At 36.3% G+C, this 21051-nt stretch overlaps 1 protein-coding gene across 16 annotated transcripts in view; it reads right to left on the minus strand.

Annotated features, from left to right (window-relative positions):
* The window catches only part of PTPRD (protein tyrosine phosphatase receptor type D), a 1257980-nt gene that overhangs the window by 603653 nt on the left and 633276 nt on the right, over positions 1-21051 (minus strand). For all 16 annotated transcript variants that reach the window (XM_087716068.1, XM_087716065.1, XM_087716064.1 and 13 more), the window contains exon 8: positions 1546-1568. The gene's annotated coding sequence lies outside the window, so the exon portion shown is untranslated. The remainder of the gene's footprint in view (positions 1-1545; positions 1569-21051) is intronic.

Raw genomic sequence — 21051 nt, forward strand, 5'->3', positions numbered from 1 at the left:
ATTCTGGTTATAAGTCTAGACCTACCTGTACATGGAAGTCAGTATTCAATAGTGCAGCCAGCTTTTAAACCAAACTATAAACCAGCAAACAGTTGGAAGGCTGACCTTGCCCTGGTTTATGCCACCACTATTTAAAGAGAAGATAGTGAATTTGTGTGTGTGTGTGTGTGTGCAACATTTCTTTTACATTTCTTCTCCTAAATCAAGGATAGGTATCATTTTTCCACCTGGGACTGCTTTGCCTTCAGAATAATATGCATACCAAATACAATGGAGGAATAATAAAATTCCCATGGAGGGATAATGGATTGTGAAAATGTGTGAACTTGAGGAAATGGTAAAACTGACCTTTTGGTCAGAGAACAAATAATAAAAACTTTCTTTTTTGAAAGACTGGAAACCTGATAGGGATGTTTTGCTTAAAGAAAAAAAAATAGACATAATGATTTATGGATGTGAAGATTAAGAAAGATGTGGACTAAATGAGGATATGTGGAAATTAGTAAAATATTTAAGAGAGACTATTTCTAGACTAGTATTTCTCAACCGCAGCAACTTTAATTCCTAGATTTTGCCAGCCAGCATGCTGTAGTCTGGGATGTGACTGGCTGAGGAATAATGGGTGTTGTAGTCCATACATCTTAAGTTGACCAAAGTTGAAAAACACAACTCTAGGCTATGAAAAGACAAGATATATAAACTTAATAGTGCTAAACACTTAATTAAAAACTGAATGAAATCAGGCTGAAATTACTGAAAATTGTTGGAAATGATTATTTAATGTAGGCATTATAAATATAAATAAGCCATATTTGTACCTTTGATCTTTGCTTTTATGTGGCAAAAAAAAATCCAGTATAGCTCTGTTTCTATATATGCTGATCATGTTTTCCAATTTATGGTTTAGTAATAGCTTTTACTCTTTTAGTCTTAGTTTTCTGCATATACATACATACACACACACAAACACACACACACTTTTTTTGTATAAATCACACATTAAGAGTGACTACAACATACAGCAATTTGACCCACATAGAATATTTCCAAAAGATAGAAAACTCAAATATTAAATATAAATTATAAATCACGTTCTGTAAGTATTTTAATGAGCAAATACAATCTCTGAGACCCAAACAATGACCATCTACACAATCCAACCATATGTATCCTCATAATTAACAAAAATATCCAGTCATCTTCAGGTTTATTTTCATCTACAGCCAACTTCAACTACAAAACATAGTCATTAAGATAGTCATATGAACAAAAATTTGAAGAATGAATGAAGAAGAGAAATGTAAATTCTCATTTAGTTTCTTAAACTTTTGCTGTGATGCAAATAATAAATAAAAAATTTAAGTCCAAGAATGTATATAAACAACGTTGAATCTCTTGGAGTACCAGAAAGTGGGAACTACTGAAAATATTGTTTAAATTTATCAAGTTATATAACCGAGTTTGAGATAAAACTGGTATGCTTTGAGGTTTGTTCTGATTTGATACTTCTTTTTTTAATTATTATTATTAAAACTGGAATCTTACCTCAACTTTGTAAACCACAGCTCCTGTTGAAAGAGAAAAAGAAATGTGAGATTTCATTGCATTCATTGATGTCTTCTTTTTTTTTTTAAAAAAAAATGTTGTATTCAAGATAAAATAGTCAAGGAAACAGAGTAATCTGTCAATTATTAAAATTATAGTTGTTTGGTTTATTACACTAATTTCCAATTTCTAGAGGAATTGAAAAGACCGAAGGACTATAGTTTTTTTCTCATATTTTGTCCTCATTAGTAATCTCTGAGATACACTAGGTTGGGAAACATTTTGTGTTTCCTAAGAACATTTGCAATCAGGCTGATAGGGTTGAATTGCAAAAATAACAGTTTTTAGCAACACACACAAACAAATGCTGTTATAAAAACAAGATGTAAAATAAGTGTTAAGCCATAGAGTGTAATGGTTAAGGTGACTGATTTAGGGTGCCGAACTGCAAGAGTATCCTGAAGCATTTATTGAGTACATTTACAAAAGGAGAGGGATTTTACCTATCTGGACTGGTTCAGGTGAAGTGCACGATCACCGAACCGGTTGTTAAGTTGGCAGGATCCCACCACGATTGAAAGACCATTTCAATCTAAAAACTAAAAAAAAAAACCTAAAGCTTGAGTCAGATATTCTCTCACAACCTAGATAAATGTTTGTTGGGGAGAAAACTGGCAGAAAAAAATTCTGTATGTGCCCTTTTGATCTCTCATTCTTGCATTCATTTCATTGCTTTTTTCAAAGCCATGAAACTATAGACATTCTTCTCAATCTCTTCATTTTAATTTTTCCTATATTTAACAATGTGGCAATATTCTAAGCAGCCTCCTCTGCGTTTAAAACTGTTTCGGTTCTTTAGCTTTTTTTTAAAAAAAGCATTTAAATAAAAAGTTTTCTTTACTGTGCAATGCATTGGAAGGTTTCTGAAACTAATCTTAGAAACAGAGCTGCAATGAAATATGATCATACACTTAGTAATTGCCTTATAGGTTGTGATGATATTGAATAATTGTCATTTTGTAGCTCTTTCATTGCAAGAAATGTACAGACTAAAATTGGTGAGAGAGGAACCAACAATTCATAGACAAGGCAGAATCATTATGTAAATGGTGAGCAGATCTGCTCCAGTCTCAAAACTATTAAGAGAATATGCATTTTTTAAATTCAAAAAGATATGAGAAAAAGCCTAGCATTGGATCAAACATGCATATGCATAAGCACACAACAGATGGCTTGATGTTTGTGTTTAGTAGTAAGGATATATTCTGAAAATATATCTTTCTTTTGCAAACTTTAACATGATATATTTTAATCAACAAATTGTGAGAAATATATTGTTTCATAAGCATTTACTGCTATTGGAAATAGGTGTTGAAAGTCATTAAATTAATAAGCAATGTGATTGTTTTATTAGGCAATCATGTGTCGGCTATTCAGTTTATTGCATCTAGCTATTTTATCGTAATGCATTAGCCAATTATAAGTTGGCTATTTGGCTTATTGCATCTAGCTATTGTATTGTAATTTATCATAAAATATCACAATCCATCCAAGACCTACAATTCCCACCAAAAATACTACGAAGAAAATTGAGTTTTCAGTAGTAATCACCTTATATTTATACAACATATAAATAAGGTGAAAATTGCTTTCTTTCCTATTAACAACTCTACTGGAGATCACTAACAAAACCCTCTTGACTCAATTAAATTTGAGATGAAATTATGTTAGAATGAGTTTCTCTAACTGGAGGGAAGTTGCCAAAATTTAATAGGGACACCAATGAGGTTATAGAAAGACATTATTGCCATTTTATATAGAGAGATATAAAATGATTAGTTAGTGGAAAAAACCACAAAATGTCATGTTTTATTTCTGGAATTCACTTTTAAAGCTTGATTTATTTGTATTTACTATTACTGTCTAGCAAGCACTTGAACAATTTTAATAATTTATTTACATAGTAACTTGAATAAGAATTGCTCTAATTATATTAAAACCAACAAAAATATATAATTTACAGGAAGTCAGCTCCTATTTTACCCTGAAAGGAATGGGAAAACAGCAACTTTGCTGTAATACTGAATGTATTACTTGCACTTTTGATATCGGGACTGAACTAAATAAACTAAATATGCTGGAAAATAAAGTATTCCAGGGGCATGAACTGTAAACATTGTGTAGGGCTGTAACTTCCCAGAATTGTCCTTAAAAGCTTTGAAAACTGACAACCATTCATAGTTGCAGATTTAGATGGGGGGAAAAATGTTGCTACAGAAGCAAACCCTGTTGCCTGACACTCCATGATTTCTCTTCAGTCACACACACACACACATACACACACACAAACACACACACACACTTAAAAACCAGAACATTAGATACTTTCTCGCTCCCTCATTTTTGTTTCAGCATGAGGATTCCTGGTTCAGTATGGGATTGCTGTTTGCATGTGAGTGTTTCATCCAGGAATGTCCAACCTTGGCAATTTAAGATCTGTGGACTTCAAACTCTTACTCAGCTTAAATAACAGTTTTTAAATTTACCCCTTACAACAGACCCCAATCTCTCCACAGTTGAAGGCAGAGCGGCTCTATAGCTGGAAGTAAATATTATCTAACTCTCAGTTAAAGTACATACCTACATACTTTTTACTTCTTCATGGGAGAACATGTGTATCCTAACTGAATTATTCCTCTGATGAAAAATATTCTGATTTCTTAAATCATACTTTTTATAACCCAAGATTTGGATTTAAGAAGAAATATGTGGAGGGTTATGGATAGTCCTTATGATTTCCTGGCATCTTAAATATGAATACAGTTTTTGTGTTGTCCAATTTCTCTCTGGTACCAGGGAGGTGTCTAATGGATACTGCTATCAGTTGGAATAAAGTTTTACATTGTCTTTTATTGTTCAAATGGGAGTCATAAAGCAGCTGACAGATTGAGGAATAAGGCATATTCTGGGAACTATTAAAATATGGTATAAAAATACCTTTACAATGATTAGCATGTACAGTTAAGGTGCAGGAGACATTTTTAAAGATTTATTGTGGAACATTGGCTATTTGATTTAACTGCAGATTCATCAATTGCCTGACTCTAATCTCTTGTAAAACATGACTTCTAGAAGGTGGGAAAAGAGGAAAAAATGTATAGAACTGCTACTTAATCCTTTCTGCAGAAAATGGCACCCAGGTTCCAATGCAGAAGAATATATAGGAATGTGTAGAAATATGTTATGAAAGATAAAGTCCCTATTTAGAAAATGTTATGTGCCTGAATTAACACTTCTTTTGTAAAAAAATGTAAACATCTGATTAATTGCCTGCACAGGAGAACAGAGCTGGGAAGCAGATTAGGAGGGATTTTACAGTATCCTTGCTGTGAAGTGGGGTGGAAATGGAGATTTTACAGTAGTCTTGCCCTGGAGTGTGGTGGGAATTGAGATTTTGGAATATCCTACCGCTGCCATGCCCACCAAGCGCACCAAGCCACGCCATAGAACCGGTAGTAAAAGAAAATTGAATCCCACCACTGCATGAAAGCCAATTGGGTGACTTTGGCCTAGTCACTCTATTTCATCCCATGATATCAGGCTTAAGCAACAAGCCAGACAGTCAATTCCTGTCACAACTGATGGATCAAAACTTGTTTGATCTTAAAACAAAAAGAAGTGAACCTTGCATTTGTGGGAAAACACTTGGAAGAAGACAAATTGTGCAGAGCTCAAACAAATCAACCCTGTGAATGAATATTAATGCATTTCCAATTTGGGTGTGGTTATTCAAAAAAACCACTCTGTTGCATGATGCCTTTAGAACACAGAACCACAGTTTCCAAATTGTGTGTGCCAGGATATAGCTGGGCACTGCAGTGAACTTACAGAGGTCACATGGCATATTTATTTATTTAGTTAATTTACATCCCACCTTTATTATTAATATTTTTTTTGTAAATAGTTCAAGGTGGTGAGTGTACCAAATATTTCTTTTTTATCTATTTCCCCTATAATAACAATCATGTCAAGTGGGCTGGGCCATCCCAGAATCACCCAACTGGTTCTCCATTGCTAAGGTGGGTCTAAAACTCTGAGACTCCTGGTTTCTAGCCTGCTTCTTTAACCACTAGATCAAACTGGCTCTTGTATTCTACTACTTAATAGACAGAACTATTAATATGTGTGCTGAGGGATTCTGGAGTATTGTGACACAGTTTTGCACACAAAGAGTGTGGTGAACTGGGAAAGTTAGGGAACTCCTGTTATATACAAATGTGTGAATTCTTTTAGGCAGCCAATTGTGTGCAAGAGTATTGTTTACTTACAGCAAGATTGTTGTGTGCAAAAAGTTGAAAAGCAATGAAATAGTTAAAATGGAAGATTGTAAAAATTAACTGAACTAGATAGATAGATAGATAGATAGATAGATAGATAGATAGATAGATAGATAGATGGATGGATGGATGGATGGATGGATGGATGGATGGATGATAGACAGACAGACAGACACACGATGATAGAGATGGAGATTAAAAAGCAACTGAGGAAAAGTTGTTGCATAACTGTAGAACACCTTGAGCAATTTTACCCCAACTTGGTACACAGATGACTTACTCTCTGGAAACAAATACTTTTGGGGTAAGACACCCCTAACACCCATCGGGGGGTGTGTTCTGTTACAATACAGCCTGTTATGCCTTCAAATGGCTTCTACTGTACTTCTGTAAAAAGGCTTCTACTGTACAGCGCAGTGGAGTTGCCATGGTTGATTTCACAGTACTCCACAAGGGAGCTCCCTATGGTAAGGGGGGAAATTCAACATTAGAAATTATGTTTGGTCTGGACATTTCCCCTTTCTAAATAAATACCCGGACAACCCCAGGTTATCAGCTAGTAAATAAATAAAATAAGGGAAAGTCTTTTGAAGGGGTGGCTCTGTGAAATTTGTGATGCTCTATGTGAGGGGTGTCAAATGTGTGTTGTCATGGCATTGCCATGTGACGTATTGTGACTTTTTCCCTTTTTGCTAAACCAGGCATGGGCGTGGCCATCACATTGACAGCCCTGCTCTATATATTCCCTAATTTTAATGAATATTTACAAAGCTGTTTCCCTCTTCAAATCTTCCATTATTTTTTCTGAAACAGTTTTTTGTTAGCTCTTTCCAAGATTTCCACATAAAGTTTTAATGCTCTTGCCCCATGTCTTGAGATAGCTCCCCAGAAGGTTAATTCATATATACTACGGGCTAACTGTGGCATAGTTAAACCTTGTGTTCATGCTGGCATCAACAACACTGTGCATTATAAGATCAAACAATTTTAAATATTTACTAGGAAGTTAAGTGCGGTCTACTCTCTAGATAAAAGATTCTTTTTCATATTGATTTTTTTATTACTTGAATTTATCTGAATCACAAAAAGAAAAGGCTGGCTATGAACCATGCTGTGTTAATTACTGTTACAGAGCAAGGAGGAAAAGGGAGCACAATATTTTTGATAGATCATGTTTAAAGCCACCCAACGGGTGGTATTTATGTATTACCATCCTCTGTGAAAGTCTGAAAATCTTTGCATGGTGGTTGTAAATAAATAATAAAGGTGTCTTAGTATTTAAAACTGCAGCAGTAAAAACAAAACCGGCATTTGCATAATTGACAAGACTAACTCCAGGGGCAGCTGGAAACATTAAATAATATTCAGTCCTTTATTAATTTTTTCCCTTTCTCTTTAGAAACAGCACATAACATTACTACAAAACATTTTTAAGTATATATTCTATGGATTACACACAACTACCTGTATTTAGAGTACTTCAGGAGGGGCGTACAATATTTCAGCTACATAGTAGATGTTTTTAAACCCCAATTATATTCAAATAACATCAGGGGTGGGCTTCAAATATTTCAGCAATGGGTTCCCTGCATGGTTGCTGGGTGGGCATGGCCATGGTGGGTATGGCCTAGTCAGCCTCCTGCACCATGGCAGGGGAGGAGTTTTATCCTTCCCTAGGCTCCAGAGGCTTTCATCAAGCCTCTAGGAGGGTGAAAACTGCCTCCCTCAGGCTCCGGAACTCCGGGCTTCTGAAACTTCTGGAAAGTTTCATCCCCCTCCCCAAGCCTCTGCATGGGACCTGCACTTACCAAAATGGGCTGCATGCAGACTCCTGGGAAGGGTGGGGTGGGTGGGTGGGGCCAGCTAGGGATGGGATTTGGACGTTCTCCAAACTGACCATAATGTTAGCTACAGGTTCTCTCAAACCCAGGCGAACCTGTAGCAGGCCACCCTGAATAACACCCACAAAAATAATGGATTTCTATGAAAGGATAAGTTTATTTTCCACATTTTTATCAAATAAAACTTTTCTGGACTGATCAGAAACTATATTTCTACAAGTTTTCCACCTAGGGATAAACTACATTTCTTTGTGTAAAGTTGAAAAAAGAGTTAACTATTTTCATATCAGTGTGCATCAGATAAAACGAGAAAAAAATGAAAATATAAAAATATAAATATATGGCATACATGTTAGCAATGTTTATAAAAGTATGTGTATTAAATATAGGATTAAATTGGTCCTTCTCAACAATAAAGGACAATCAGAATAGTATTCACATGCTGAAATTTGGCACTTTTTAAAATATTGAGATGTGATATATAATTCCTCAATTATGTATATTATTCATTTCCTCCTTCCTCTTTTCCTCCCTCCTTTCCCCACCCCCCCTCTTTTTGTCAGGAGATAAAGATTATATGAAAATCTTTATTTTATTTTCACAGCAATAACACTGTGAAATAGGTTCATTAAAGTGCATTTCCATAGTTGAAGGACTTAAACCTGAATCATCCCAATTCAAATCAACACTTTATTATTTTATTAGAACTGGTCTGAATTTTGATTCATGTACTTAATGGCACAAACAAATAAATGTCTAAGGCATCTTGACAGAAGCTACATAAATTTATATGGAATAGAAGAACAGCAATTATAACAGCCTGCTTGTCCATAGACATTTGAACCAGTGTAAATTTGTTTCTCTTCGGTAAACAAAATTAAGGCCGTCCATAAAAACTCTGAGATAAAAATCCTGTTCCTAAAAATTAAATAAAAAGAATATTATAAAGTATTGTTATTACTGGATGCATTCACAATGACAGCAAATCTATGCTACTGAAACTCTTGTGTCTGTTCACCCAACCTTCAATTGGGTGAAATTAGAATGTATTGAGCAACAATTTTTGAACCAAGATAATTCAAATGAATTAACTTACAGAATGCTGCCATCTATGACTCCTGGAAGAATAAAAGTTGTGGTTGTTTCAGCTTCTGACTACTCAGGAGTGCTTAGGTTGCTTGCTGCAAAGAAAGATGCATATCCCCATCCTCTTTTCCACCTTCCTCTGCACCCCATTGGCTATCTGCATGGCCCAATGGGTGTGTGGCTATTGGCTACTCTGGAATGAAGGGCAACACCTGAAATCTCTTATTGGCAGTGGCTGTTGAGAGAAGCTACGGGGAGTGAATTGGATGCCTGCTAGCAATGTAAGGCTCATAGATACATCAGACAGGGGAGTAGGGGTACAGTTTTCCTTGCAGTTCCTATCTCCCTTTGTTTCCACAAAGTGGCAGGCAGTTCCTTGGGCCAGCTGAGGAGAAAGCAGCTTCAGCGGGGATGGGGCATTGTGAGAAGAGGGAAAACCATGCAAGCTTATATTATATTTGGAAAGAAGAATGACTTAATGGGTCACAGGTTGTCTAGTAGCTAATATAATTTGCTTTCCAATTTTCCAAATCTACATTTCACTTCTTTTATCAGGAACACACTGGTTAGAATTTGATTCAAACAGTTTTATATTGGTCCCCACACTTACTTGTTCTAATATGCCTCAATACCAAGCTGAAGCAAGCACAATGCCAATTGAAACAGCGGTATCTCTCTTGAAAATATGTCATGAGCAACTTAGATGTGGCAGGAAGTTTCATTGATACAATTCTAACTACAACTTTTAAAGAGTTATGTGTACTACAGTTTATGACAAGAAAAATACACAGGCATGCAGAAGTACAAAAAGGAAAATGAACATCATTATTTACTTATTAAATATATATATGCCACCCATCTCACCATCATGTGGCTCTGGGCAGTTTACAACCTAATCAAACCAATATGTAAAACGTTAAAACATCAAAAGCATTGAACATTAAAAGCTAATGAAAAACTAGATAAGAAAGAAACACATGCATAAATAGGATTGAAGTGAGTTCTTCTTAGTCTATTAACCACCTCCTTAGTAGGACACCCCGACTGGGGGTCCTAACAGGTTTTCAGTCTCTTTTGAAAGACACAAGCAGTTACATGGTCCTGGTAAAGTGCATATTGCACTTCCACTGCATGAGCTGTATTGGTTACCAGTTTGTCCAATTCAAGGTGCTGATATTGACCTATTTCGCCTGCGACTCAGGAAGCTCAAACTGCCCAAGGAGCTGCTAATACAGTTCTACAGAGGAATTATTGAGTCCATCATCTGCACCTCTATAACTGTTTGGTTTGATTGAGCAACCCAACAAGACAGACACAGACTTCAGAGGATAATCAGAACTGCAGAAATACAATTACTGCCAACCTGCCTTCCATTGAGGACCTGTACACAGCATGAGTCAAAAAGACGGCCTTGAAAATATTTACAGACTCCTTACATCCTGGACATAAATTGTTTCAACTCCTACCCTCAAAATGACGCTGTACAGCACTGCACACCAAGACAACTAGATACAAGAACAGTTTTCGCCCGAAAGCCATCACTCTTCTAAACAAATAATTCCCTCACCATTATCAAACCATTCACTAAGGCTGCATTACTATTACTATTAGTCCTCTCATCGTTCCTATCATCCATCTCTTCCCACTTATGACTGCAGGACTGTAACTTTGTTGTTTGTATCCTTACGATTTATATTGATATTGATTGTTTCCTGATTGCTTATTGTACCCTATGACTATCATTAAGTCCTGTACCTTATGATTCTTGACGAATGTATCTTTTCATGTCTTTATATGTACCCTGAAAGCGAATGCACCAAAGACAAATTCCTTGTGTGTCCAATCACACTTGGCCAATAAAGAATTTTATTCTATTCTATTTGAGGGACTTCCTCTTCCCAGTTTTATTTGCCTGTCCTGCCAGCTGATGGGTCTTTTCTACTGGGGTGCCTGCACTGTGGAATCTTCTCTCACCAGAGATGAAGTTGAACTGACTTCTCTTGGGATGTCTATGGAGATTCTCAGTCATCCAGGTCCTGCTTGTGCCAAAGGTGCTTTTTTTTAAGAAGCAACTAGACTTTCTACTTTTCTGGTTTCAGAGTTGAAGAAGCTTCTTGCATAAGAAGTAAAATATCTTCAAAGAAAAACCAGAAAGTTCAGTTGCCTCTTGAAAAAGCATCTTTGGGACATTTCTCTTGGGCTTTCATAGGTCCCTCAATATTTGGTTATACCAGCAGACCTGAAGACCCCAGGGGACAGGTGAACTTGTGAGGTGGCTTCATTATTATTAGCACCATTCCATCTGTTATTTTTCTTTCCTGGTTTAGTTCTGCTTTTTATTGTTTTCAATGTTTTAAAATAATTATAATGCTTTTGGATAACAATTGTTTTATATTTATTGTTTTATTGGTGTGTTGTACGCAGCTCAGGTCACATTCTGTGAGATGGGCCGCCCTGTAAATTTGATAAATAAATAAATATAATATTACAAACAAAGCAATTTAAATATAAGCAGACTTTGCTGGCAGATATTTCTTGACTTCATCAACATTGAGATGTTAGCCATTGATTAAAGAGGGTGGCGGGCTCAGTCAAGCATATACCACTCTGGAAACTTTTGACAAGGAAACAGACTGCTTTGACTTTCAAATAGAGTGAGAATCTTTAATAAAACATTCATTTCATCCCACCCGCAGCTTTCCAAAATCACATCTTGATTTGTGTCAACCGAAATTCTCTGACTTTTCATCAACATGTTCAAATATACGGTATTTTCTTTATCTATCCAGATATTCTACTTCACTGGGTGAAATATGAGTCAAATGAAGTCACACTCAAGGAGAAATTATTACTTTTAAGTTGTTCTGTATATTTTGGAATACATACATACATATACACACACACACAATGGTATAATATGCATTATTTTCATAGCAAGAAAGAAATACAAGTGAAAACAAGGAGTGTTTCTTAGGAAAAATCTGGTTTACATGGAAATAGAGAATCGAATAAGAGAAAATTTGGCAGATTTTCCTTCTTTTATGATTGTGATATAAACAGGATTGGAAATTATTTATTTATTTGTCACATTTATATAGCTTCCCATCTCACCTAGCAATTTTGGGCGGTATACATAATCAAATAATCCAGATACACCAAAACTATTAAAAACCAAACCAATTTAAATCACAAAGATTGAAAAAAAAATGAAATAAAAACAACACTTCAGAAAAGAATTCAAGAGAGCATATTCAATTAACTATCACATAGCTATTTAGCAGGTTCCACTCCATTGTAATATCTCAAAAGTGAGATAGAAACATGTCTTAATGGCTTTCTGGAAGATTTTGGGCCAAACCAAAATGCTCCAAGTTTGGGGACCTTAAAATATCAGCATAATATAAAATAAAATATAGTATTCATTATGATTAATGGACTAGAGATAAAAACATTATACATGGACACAGCAAAGAATTACATATTTATGATCTACACCATAGTTGGCAACAGCCAGTGAGGAATTTTAAGTTTTTAAACGGTATACACTCACCAACATTTATGTAAATCAAACTGACATGATAGCAGTCTTCCAATATTTCAGGGTCCATCATAGGGCAAGACAAGAAGCTATGGATGGAAACTAATTAAGGAGTGATCCAATCTAGAACTAAGGAAAATTTTTCAGACAATGTGAACAATTAATTCACAGTTAATAAGTTCTGGGTGCTCTATCACTGGAGGCTTTTAAGAAGAGATTGGACAACATTTGTCCAGAATTATATTGGGTGTTCTGCCTGAGTGGGGGGTTGGACTCGAAGACCTGTAAGGTAGCTTCCAACTATGTTATTCTGTATAATTCTTCAAACCATCCAAGGAGGTCAATAGGAAAAAAATAGCAGGATTGATCAAGACATTTGAAACCCTGTTCCTCTTTTAACAAGTATTGCACATACTATATAGACATAAAAAGGTATCAGCCTTTGATTATTTCTGTCAACTCCTTGCCATTTTGATACTGTTGACCCCCATCTCTCCATCATTCCTGCCAATTATTTCAATAGCAATAGCAGTTAGACTTATATACCGCTTCACAGTGCTTTTACAGCCCTCTCTAAGCAGTTTACAGAGTCAGCATATTGCTCTCAACAATCTGGGCCCTCATTTTACCTACCTCGGAAGGGTGGAAGGCTGAGTCAACCTTTAGCCAGTGAGATTTGAAGTGCCGAACTGCAGCTAGCAGTCAGCTGAAGTAGCCTGCAGTGCTACACTCTAACCACTAAGCCACATCAGCTCTTCATGATTTTTTTCTCCAAAATCAAATGATCCTAATTTCAAAGAAACTGAATACCACCTTTGCAATGTATCATTTGCTCTACTTAAAAAAAAAATCACTATTTGAAAAACAAAAACAAAGCAAAAGATCAAAAGAATTACCCTCAAGTACTAAATTGCCATCCACTAACTTAGCTTCAAGTTCTTGGTAAATGTTAGTTTTATTTTGGAAGTGATTACATGCATTTTCCCCCACCCCAAAATGTTTTAAAAATACAGAAGAGATGTTTCTGTGCCAGATCCCTTAAACATGAGATAGCTAATCTTAGTGGCTCCAAAAGGCAATATATTATGCTGTGTTAGGCCACATGACTGTGCATACAGTATATACAAGTTACTTCCATGAGGATGAAGTAGTTTTTTTTAAAATAAAAAATAAACTTTTTTCACTCTGCAGGTATGAGTAAATAAATAGGTCAGTGATGGCTAACTTTTTCCGGACCAAGTTCCCAAAATGTGCATGCCCAACCACTCTAAAATTCAATGAGGGCACTGTCCCCATACAGGTGCCCCCTGTGCATGTGTGTGTGCCCCCCATCTGCACCCCCTGTGCATGCACGGCAGAGACCTGAAGATCATCTGGCTGGTGGGAGATGTGTGTGCATGCATGGCGGAGCTGAACTGGAGTGACGCTCATGTGCCATCAGAGAGGGAGCTGCATGCCACCTCTGGCACATGTGACATAGGTTCGCCATCATGGAAATAGTGTTTAATTAGCTGGATAAAGTACAATACATCTAGATGTGAGATGACTTTGATGGATTTGAAATTCCTCTCCAACCATTTCGGTAGAGAGGACCATTTCCGAGTATTATTGACTCTGGGGAAAGGTTGCCGAGAGAGGGAAACTGTTATAAACTGTCCTCTGGATAGGACTGCTTCCTCAATGCAGTTTCTAATGGGAAAACAGCAACCTCAGTCACAGTCAGTTATCAGTCACATCAAGATTGCAATGGTTTGGTAGCTGCATCAACAGCAAGCAACATGAAAAGAATGTCAAGAAATTTACAAAAGGAAACTACAAAGTACAATTAGGGCATTTTGGCAAATAAAAGGCAAAGTTTGGAGATCTTGGGCCATTAGTTGTCTACCTCTCATTTTGGTAGATATTTTCTCTCTTTGAAAGTTTATTAAAATATGGGAAATAATGTCCCTCACAGACTGGTAAGGTTAAGGAAATTAGAAGGTATTTCCCTGTAATACAGATATCAGATGAATGCAGTCATTAACCAACCTCACCCTAAGTTGAAGGCTTTTTCTATCATTGCTTCCAACTCAGCACATCTGGGTCTAACTCTACAAGATTTTAATGGAGTGTTCAGGATTTCTCAAGCCTTTCCATTCAAAAAAAGATGGCTTTAAATTATACATGGTTGCTATTTTGGAAATGCTAAACTGAGATTCTGATGTGGAGCACAGCATACTGTACATATCCTGAAAAGATGTTTGACTGTATTTGTACATCCATCCTTAGCACATTTCAAAATAACAAGAAACAATTCTGCCACTGTGGACTGCAGCTGCAGAACAGAATTTATAATTTAGCTCAGAGATGTTATTAAAATTCATGGAGAAAATGCCTTTTCTTTCAGTTTCAGAAAATAGCACTTTGGGTCTGATTGCTTAATTACTCAAATCACCTACAAGTACAGATCGGTCATGAATACCTACTGCTTGTTCCATATCAAGGGCAATTTTTAGTCATGGGTAAGAAATATACCCCTACACTTTAGTAGCATGTTCTCCTTCTCATCATCAGAAGCATAACAGAAGCTCTCAATGAAAACGGTTGCAGCACTATTTTGACTCTGTAGTCATGCTCTATTTGATTTTGAATTGGTGATATAAAATCCACTTATGAAAGAGATTTTATAACAGGGCATCACATTGTATTGTAATGTTCCAGCTTTACACAGATAAAAAGAAAGAATCCATTCTCTTTCCAAATAAGGCTGGCTTGTGTGGGCATGAATTTGACAACATACCATATTTTTTGGAGTAAAAAACACTCCGGACTATAAGACACACCTATCTTTTGTGGGTAGGAAAAGAAGGGGGGAAAATCTGCCTTTGCTTCCCAGCATCCATCCCATATTCATCTGGCCCATTTATCGCAGCCCTCTCAGCGCTGCCACTGCCCTTTCCCTGCTATGGACTGTTCACCCATTCGCCACCACCCTGGCCTGTTTGCCACTGCCGCAGCCTGTTCGGCGTGGCCCATTCACTGCAGCCTGTTTGCAGCTACTGCAGCCCATTTGGTGTGGCTCATTTGCCACAACCCATTTGCCGCTGCTGTGGCTTGTTTGGCATGGCCCATTCACTGCCATGCTTGCCGTGACCTGTTTGCCACGGCCACGGCCCATTCGACGTGGCCCATTCGACAGCACCGATCCCCGCCACCTGGAACCAGCCAAAAATGTGACACGCCTGACTGGCTAACTGTGGCATCTATTAATAATCCATTGTGATGGGCAGACAGACTGTTATCAGGAAGATGGGAGATGTGGTACAGCTAATATGATACTATGAGATAGAAAGAAAGATAAAGGAAATGGTTATCTTTTGAAAGCTGATGAAAATTGTTCAGGATGGGAAACATCTATAGATATTTTTATTTATTTTTTTAGGTTTTTTAAAATTAGCCTGTATTACTTTGTAAGTAACTCAAAGCAGCAAACATGTCTAATACTCCTTTTCCATCCAATAACAGTCCTGTGAGATGGGTAGAGTTCAGCGAGAGAGTTACTGGTCAAAAATCACTCTGTTGACTTTTCTACCTAAAGTGGGACTAGAACTCACAGGTTCATGGATTTTAGGCCAGTTCTAAGCTCTAATTCATAGTAGCACAATTCAGGATTGTTTATGAAAAAAATCCTTCTGAATAGCCTCCAATCTTGCCCATATTCTTTGCCCAGTCCAAAGGGAAAGATTCACATCATATACATTCAATGTGCTTTTTTTCATTATAATTAGAAGAGAGATTTAACAGTAGTCTACTGAAAGGTCTATGATCCTTACCTGCTTGGGGAAATGAATCAATTGTCTATTGCCTTCTCTACTGTACACTTTATTTAATCCGCACAAGGACTTAATTATGCATTGGCTACACATCCACTATTTATAAGAATGCCTTATCCATTTCCTTTTGACAGTTAAGTCAATGACTTTAAGGGAAGTAACCAAATTTTGTATAATTGCAACTAGAGTTGATATATAGAACAAAACATACGTATACTACTGCATGACGTTTTAATGGCATTATTTTATGGTTAGTTTTTTTAAAGGAAAAATGTGTAATTATGAGATAATTGTGTGCTTTTAAGATGACCCTGATAGGGATCGGTTATCCCTAAATAGCTGGCAAATTTTAGGAAAAATGAAAGGTATCTGTAATGAGAAGGATTAGGAAACATTTGACAGCAGATGTTGATAGTAGCTGTAAAAATACCTGAGTTGTGCAGGGACCACTTCTTCACTGGGTTAGTGATTTGGATTGTTCCTCCTTGGATGCCTATATTTTGACTTTTATCATGTTTATTACTTTTTGCTTATTTTATTTTAATTCTGTTCACTGCCCAAAATCACTCGTTGAGATAACAGTCATATAAATTGGATGAATGAATGAATGAATGAATGAATGAAAGAAAACTCTAGGGAGGGAAAGGGGATGAAGTAATTCAGTTTACTTGTTGGTAAGCTGTTTGCCAGAGAGAAAAGCATAACAAGAAAAAAAACATAGAACTTGATATAGATTACGGGAAAGAGACAAGAAATTATAAAAACTCCAAAACATTTTAATCACTGGTGTTGTGGTAGTGATAGCAATAACAAGAACTTACAGACTTGTATACCACTCCATAGCATTTTACAGCACTCTCTGGGCAGTTTATAATGTAAGCATTATTTGCATATTGCTCCCAACAATCTGACTCCTCATTTTACAGACTCTAAAAGGGTGGAAGAGCCCATCATGATCAAAATCCAGGCTATGGGTAGTTATATAAGAACTCTTTCTTCATGAAAGAAAGACTGTATAATAAATCACTGTAATGCAATTTTTGGTCAGGCCTAACTTACAAACAACGTAATACAATCTAGCCAATTTCAGTTCTTTATTTATCTACTTCATATATATGGAATCTTGCTAGACTAATCTCTTATTTATGCGCTAGGGTGGCACAATGGTTAGAGTACAGTACTCTACTTCAGCCGCCTGCCGCCTGCATGCAATTGGCAGTTCAAATCTCACCAGGCTCAAGGTTGACTCAGCCTTCCATCCTTCCGAGGTCCGTAAAATGACGACCCAGATTGTTGGGGAAAATATGCTGATTCTGTAAACCGCTTAGAGAGGGCTGTAAAGTACTGTGAAGCGGTATATAAGTCAAAGTGCTATTGCTATTGCTATTTTTCTCACCCTAATAGATTTATCTTGAGAAATTCTAGGGAGTGGCTTTCTTAAATGTCTTCTTCTTCCCACAATTCATCTCACTTAAAGGGAACCTCTTTTGTCATAACTGAAATAGTGTCATACAGTAGTTTAAAGATTAGGAGAAATTATGATAAAAATATGCAAAGTACAAGAATAGCTGTAGTACTTGATAAGGGTGGAGGGAATAGGTTTCCCAAGATACAATGGCCTTTATTTTAACCAGATCCATTTGAATTCTTTCTTGTGCTTTTGATCTATCAGTCCAAAACTGGTAGATCAAAGGAGCATTTCTTCAGCTCAGCATAAAGCTCGTGATCATGAAGTCTCTGTAGAACTGTTTGAATGTATGCACTTTGAAGAACAGGATCCTTGGAGTAAATAAGAAAAACAGCCAAATAGATAATTTAAAAATCATCCACAATAACCTGAGAAATATGTTTTATGATATTTTTTGGAAGACTACAGTGTCATTAGAAAGCCAGCAGGCATAAATTGTTTATTTACATTTCCCATAATGAAAATCAATGCCATTAAACATCTGTGCCCTCTTTTCATTCAAATAAATTGTAAGTTCCCCTTATAACTAATGTAGTAAAATGTAGGTCTTATGGAATTAATAACAAATGTAGAAATAACAGAAAGAGAGTAGCAATCTATAACAGAATTCACAAGTCAATAATAATGGAAGTTTATTGGGCTAAGAGTGACAATGAAATTTCTTTCTTTAATGGATGGTGATGCACGGAGAGTGAAGTCTTACAATTGAATACTGCTTTCACAGGTAAATATATATAATGAAAAAGACTCAGCTCTTGTAATAGTATGTGAGCATGACCTTGGGAGACAGGATCAAGACCTGCAGACCAGACAACTGCCATGTAAAAGATGTCTCAGGACATAGAAGGGGAGATGATGTGGGAAATATTTCAGAAGGGATCCTCCCTATTTTTCCACAGAGTAAAAGGAAAAGATATATATTATGATGGCTCGACAATTAAACATGTTCAGCTTGTCAGATGACAGCCCAGATTTGAGACCCAAGTACCGCATGATAGGTGACCTCTGATTACTTGCTCCAACTCTTGCCCACCTAGCAGTTAGAAAGCATGAAAATGCGAGTAGATTAATAGGTACCACTTTGGTGGGAAGATAAGAACATTCTATGCGATTTGGCATATAGTCATGCTGACCACATAACCACGGGAGTTTCTTTGGGCATTGATAGACTCCCTCCACTAAGAAACAGAGATAAGCACTGCCGCCTAGAGTTTGATACGACTAACCACGGGAAACCTTTACCTTTGTATATTTAAAATATTATTTAAATAAAAGAAACATCACTAGAAGCCAAAATAACAAGACAATTTCTGAATTACTTTGATCATGTCATCTGTGCAAATTCATTGGAGAAATCAATGCTGCTAGGAATAGTTAGTGGATCAAGAACAACTTGGTGGCTTGATACTATCAAAGCTGATAGAAACAACTGTAAGAAACTGTGCTTGACAAGGTAGCATGGAGAGCACTTGCATATAAAGTGCCTCCAAGAGTCAGACATGAGTGAACAGTGGAGTATGAATGAATGTAAATAAAAAAATTAACTTGGCATAGATATGGCTTCAGTGTACACTCACATATTTTTTTCTTAACTATCTGTAATTTGACAGAAGAATCAGAAGTGATTTAACAACCTTCACTTCTTCAACAATGTTTATCCATTGATTGCATTTTCTTTGCACTAATCCGAGTGAACACCATGCTGCAGTTAAGAAAGGTTTTGCTTTTTTTTCTTTTTTTTTTTTTGCTGACACCTAATAGCTATTAATTTGATAGGCTGATAGTCTTTCAGAAAACAAAACTGATTGAATGAGGCAATCAAATCTTACTAGCTTGGCTTACATCTATTTCTTATTTTGATTTGGCAGAAGACATAGACAATCTCCACTGCGGACAAGAATGAAATCATACACAACAAAGGCACAAAGGATTTTTATATTCTCAGGTGTTTCAAAGATACACCTTTTCCCTCTTATCCTGAATTAAACTGAATTACTTGGCATGATGCTTGGTGTATTTGAAATCAACAATTATTCTTTTGTTTAACAACTGTCATACCGACCTGAAAACTCTGGGTTCTCATCTCATTTTCCTCAATATGCATGCTTAGGACTGAGTTAGATGCTGGTTTAATCTATCACACATCAAATCATGCCTCCTTTGTTATGATTTGCCAGATGAGACACTCTGCTATCATTCCATTTACTGAAGACTCTAAATAGACTATTTGCCTCTAAACAGACCATTGTTTTATTATATGATTAATGTTGATGCAGTAATTCAGCTGAAAGACAAATGCAGGGGAGTTTGTGAAGCTGGAAGTATTTGTGTCATCAATCAGGTTAGACAAGTACAATAATTAGGAAATGCTGATATAACCACAAATTGGGTCACTCCCTCATGATCATGGTGGGGAATCAGTGAAGAGATGCAAAAAGAAATAAAAATAAAATTAACACAATCTTCATGCTGCTTTTTATTAAATATATTATTATCCCCATTCCATTAATAAGGAGATAATACTCATAGTCCCAGGAACTGGAGTGTTTGGTGGCCATTTATGCTCACTATGTCGATAATGAATAAAGGAAGGGAAAAAGGATAATAAAAATATCAGCTAATGCATACTGGAGTTATATTTGGGATAAGAAGCAATCAGTCTACTATGCTTGATACTTGAGAAAGTATCAGGAAAACGTATTATCCATTTATCCTAAAGATGATATCAAAATTTCTTGATTATCTCTACAGTTAGCTTTATAAAGATTGGATTGTGCCCTTCAAAATCTTTGATTTAATAGATTTAATAGAGACTTCTACCAACAAAGCTGGAAGGAAGGTAATTGTTCTAGGCCTTATTTTGACCTTGACCTCCAGTTTTCCTTAGTTTAGGTCAGGGAATTGAAGTCCACAAGTCTTAAAGTTGCTAAGGTTGGACACAACTGGTCTAGGCAATGGCAAAACTTTTAGTGAGGAAAATCTGGTATAATAATTATTAAATGTATATGCCACCTGATTACCAGTGTCTCTGATTTAAAATTATTAAAGCATTTACTGTCGTCTTAGAAAGTTATTGTAATTACTTATTGTAAATAGTTTTGCTGTATAGAGTAAAGGAGCTTCTGTTACCTTGATTTTCCTGTGCAAGTTGTCATCTTTCTTACCACATCCAGCACTAAAAGAACTCAAACACATTGTGACACTGCAGCTGCTGTAGGGTCAGAAGATGCGGCCCATTTAAACTACTGTGTTCTACCAAATGAACATACCCAATACTCCTTCCTCTTATTTTCCCCCCAGTAATAACCTTTTGAAGTGGGTTGGGCTGAGAAAGTGACTGGCCCAAAGGGAGCTTTCATGCCGAAACTGGATCTAGAACATATTAAACCATGGTGGCATAGTGGTTAGAATGCAGTACTGCAGG

Source organism: Thamnophis sirtalis, unplaced genomic scaffold, assembly GCF_051295495.1.
Source record: "Thamnophis sirtalis isolate CommonGarterSnake01/CBP01778 unplaced genomic scaffold, rThaSir2_p1.2 scaffold_5, whole genome shotgun sequence".
Lineage (NCBI taxonomy): Eukaryota > Metazoa > Chordata > Lepidosauria > Squamata > Natricidae > Thamnophis > Thamnophis sirtalis.